Source organism: Elephantulus edwardii, unplaced genomic scaffold (genome assembly GCF_000299155.1).
Source record: "Elephantulus edwardii isolate Elephantulus edwardi_28Jun2011 unplaced genomic scaffold, EleEdw1.0 scaffold00163, whole genome shotgun sequence".
Classification (NCBI taxonomy): Eukaryota; Metazoa; Chordata; class Mammalia; order Macroscelidea; family Macroscelididae; genus Elephantulus; species Elephantulus edwardii.
In genome coordinates, this window is record NW_006399913.1 from 7,465,953 (window position 1) to 7,469,229 (window position 3,277).

Genomic DNA, 3,277 nt, shown 5'->3' on the forward strand with positions numbered 1-3,277 from the left:
CAAAATTCTCCTTCTATCCTCCCTAGTCATTGTCCAACTCTCTGATGCATAACAAATAATTGCAAAGACCATGGACTGTATCAGATGCACCTTAGTCTCCAGAGACTCACCATTGCTCTTGAGTAGTTTAGAGAGGTCCCTAACAGCAGATCATCTTTACTCTCAGTAAATGTGCATACTACTTCATTTCAAGTATACTAAAATGCAAATATCCTACAGATATGAAAGCATTGTCTCCTCTCAGTGCAATGAAATGGACTTGTCTGAGCAAGGATACCTAGTCCTCGCTTACCAAAGATCAGGGTAGTTTGTGAAAGTGAGTCTTAAATGAAAAAAAGAGGACAGAGAAGATATCTACATCATTACATAACTGTCAAATTGCGTCATTACACAGCTGCTGCAAATATGCTACAGAAAATCATGGCCTGACCAACTCTAACAGCATTAGTCTCACCTCACACATTGATATTCATTGCAGTCATGGACTTCATTAATACCCCAAAATTAGATAATAAGTTTTTTCACTATCATAATAAATGTAAAATATCAGGTAACATAATAACCTGTAACTGAGGAGTTGTTGTAGCTGTGTGCTTTTGAGTCAGAATGAACTCAGATCTGACCCTCCTGTGGGTTTTCAGAGGCAGTAAATTGTTTGACAGGAGATTGTCCATTCATCTCCCATGGAGCAGCTGATGAATTAGAACTGGATACCTTTGAGACTGCAGTGCAGCTTCTTACACTAGGCTGCTAGAGCTGAGGAGTCATTGTTGTGTGTCAACAAGTCAGAAGCAATGCACAGCTGACCTTCCAGCAGGTTTCAGAGGCTGGAATAATTGCATTGGAGGAGATTGCCCATTCTTCTCTCGCAGAACAGCTGGTAGATTCAAAGCACTACAGCACAGATTCTGAGCAGTAGACCACAGAGCTGAGAAGTAGGTGTATAGTCTTCATTTACATGCATTATTCGTTTGCTGCCTCCAGCAGGAGGTCACAGTACTGTCCTCTTTTTTGTGACAAGTGCATAAGGTGTGGTTGATTCCCTTAACCTCTCAATGATGCTCTTCAAAGTCTCAGGCTGGAGAACTTGCAGTAGCCAGTGTCCTAAATTCAAACTGTGGGCCATAGAAGGAGAACCCCAAACTTTAGAATTTAATAAGGCCAACTATCTTACTACAAGTGTCAGAGGGGAAAAGGTCCTCATTGCTGCTATTTCTTCACCAAAATATGGGAATAATAAAATGTAACCCACTGCAGAATCATAAGTCTCACATGACATAAAATATGTAAATAATATTGCTTAATAGGTAATATTCCATAAATGTTCATTTTTTTACCCACTAATAATATTATGTTGTCTTAGTTCTTTCCTTCTTTATGGTCTCCATCCCCACCTCTCAGCCCCAATTATGGAGTTTATTAAGGAGGCCAGCAAGTTATTATTCAAGTTGCCAACAGGATACAATCTCTCAGTCTGGACAGTTTCTCATGGGAGATTGTTGGCCTTTTAGCTTCAGCCAGTACAATAAAGCTATTGCTATTGTTGTGTGCTATTGAGTCAGAACTGACCCATTACTGACCTTCCAGGGGGCTCCCACAGGCAATAAATTGCATAGGAGGAGATTTCCCATCTTTCTTCCACACAGCTGCTGGTTGATTCAAACCTCCTGCCTTTGGGTTGGCAGCTCAACACCTTTCCACTAAGTTACCAGAGTTCACAAAGCTATTAGTCCACAAAGCCATCTCCCCCAGTCCTCCAACAAGCTTGGGCAAAGGCTCCCTGTGCTGGTTCCATGGGACAATACCCAAATCAGTTCTATCTCAAACCAGGGCTTTGGTTCTCTGTGGCAGCTGCTGCTGCTCTCCCGTGGGTTCTGGTGTGAGTGGAGCAAGAAGCTTTGGCCCCAGAGGACACTGCGTTCTCAGCTGTTTCTTTCTTATTGGTACTGAGAGTCCCTCCCAGTTAATATTTATATTACATGAACAATTATACCCTCCAGTAGATGCTGGCCAGGGTTTACGTGGATATCTCCTTTCATCTTCTCCCTTAGTCCCATGTTATGGATCCAGAACATAAGCATAAGAAAGGTTGAGGGACTTGCCAATTGCATTGTCACAGGTGGAATTTGCTTGCCTGCACACTTCCTCCAGAGCCAGCACTTTCATGGCAGTGCCAGACCATCTCCTGAGTCAGACATCTCCCTGTGTAAAGGGGCAGGGATTGGGTGTTATTTGAATCCTCTAACACTGAGAGCAGAGCAGGCTAAAGGGTGTGGTGATAGGCAACTTTAAAATGCATCTTGTAGGGGAATCATATCGACCTTGCAAGGTGATTAATAGAAGTTAGTTCTACAGTTTTTAGTACTAATGAAGACCAGTGGATTTCTTTATATGGAGGGTGGGGAGTCCTGAGGAAAAGCACACATGTGAGGATAGAGGGAAGGAATGAACAACAATGACAAGGAAAGGACTCAGGGAGAGAGGGAGGAGTGAAACCATTGAGAACAATTTTCTCCGCCTCCTATCATCTCATCACTCTTTCTGACTGCACTCCTACTCTTGTCCTCAATCCTTTCTCCTCCTGTCAATGCTACCTTGGTAATTCTTGTGGATGCTACCTTAAATGTTAGAGCCTGACTTTACCTACAGTCAAGTGAACAGCGTTACCAAGGTGAAATATGACATCAAATGTGCCCTGATAGAAAATGGTTATGAATGTTGGAGGGAAGGGGAAGGGAAAGAGGAAGGGAAGGAGCAGAGGAGAGAGAGAAAAAGAGAAAGGAAGGAAGGGAGAGAGAAAGGAAAAGTGAAGAGAGAAAATGAGCGTATTCACTTTCTTCCTTGGTGGCAGCAACTACCAAGTTTAAGTTGATGGTTGCTATGCTCAATGTCATCAAACTTGCTGCTTTTTTTAAGTAGCTACAAAAGTCAGTTTTGTTGTGAAATTCTTACTTTTCTAATGTTATCCGCTGATTCACATTTCAGGAAAACAGCTGTCATAGAACTTGAACAGTGTTGCTCTACTCTCTGCTGTTCCTGTGCCCCCACCCCAGCTCCTTCAGGATTTTGTCTTACTTCTGTAAGACCGTCCACTGTTGAAGTGTCTGGAACACGGCTGCTGCTCAAAATCCATAAATACCCTAGACTTCAAAACTTGGGCTTTTACAGACTTTGCTTTTCTTCTACGTGTAAGCTACTAGTCACCCTTCAGAGACAATCTTTACATCTTAGTCCCTTCAGCAATGCAATATTTATTTATTAAAATCCTCATTTGAAT

At 42.3% G+C, this 3,277-nt stretch overlaps 1 protein-coding gene across 6 annotated transcripts in view; it reads left to right on the forward strand.

Moving 5' to 3' along the window:
* Nucleotides 1–3,277, forward strand: part of DLG2 (discs, large homolog 2 (Drosophila)) — a 1,891,340-nt gene that overhangs the window by 1,634,806 nt on the left and 253,257 nt on the right. The window lies entirely within an intron of this gene.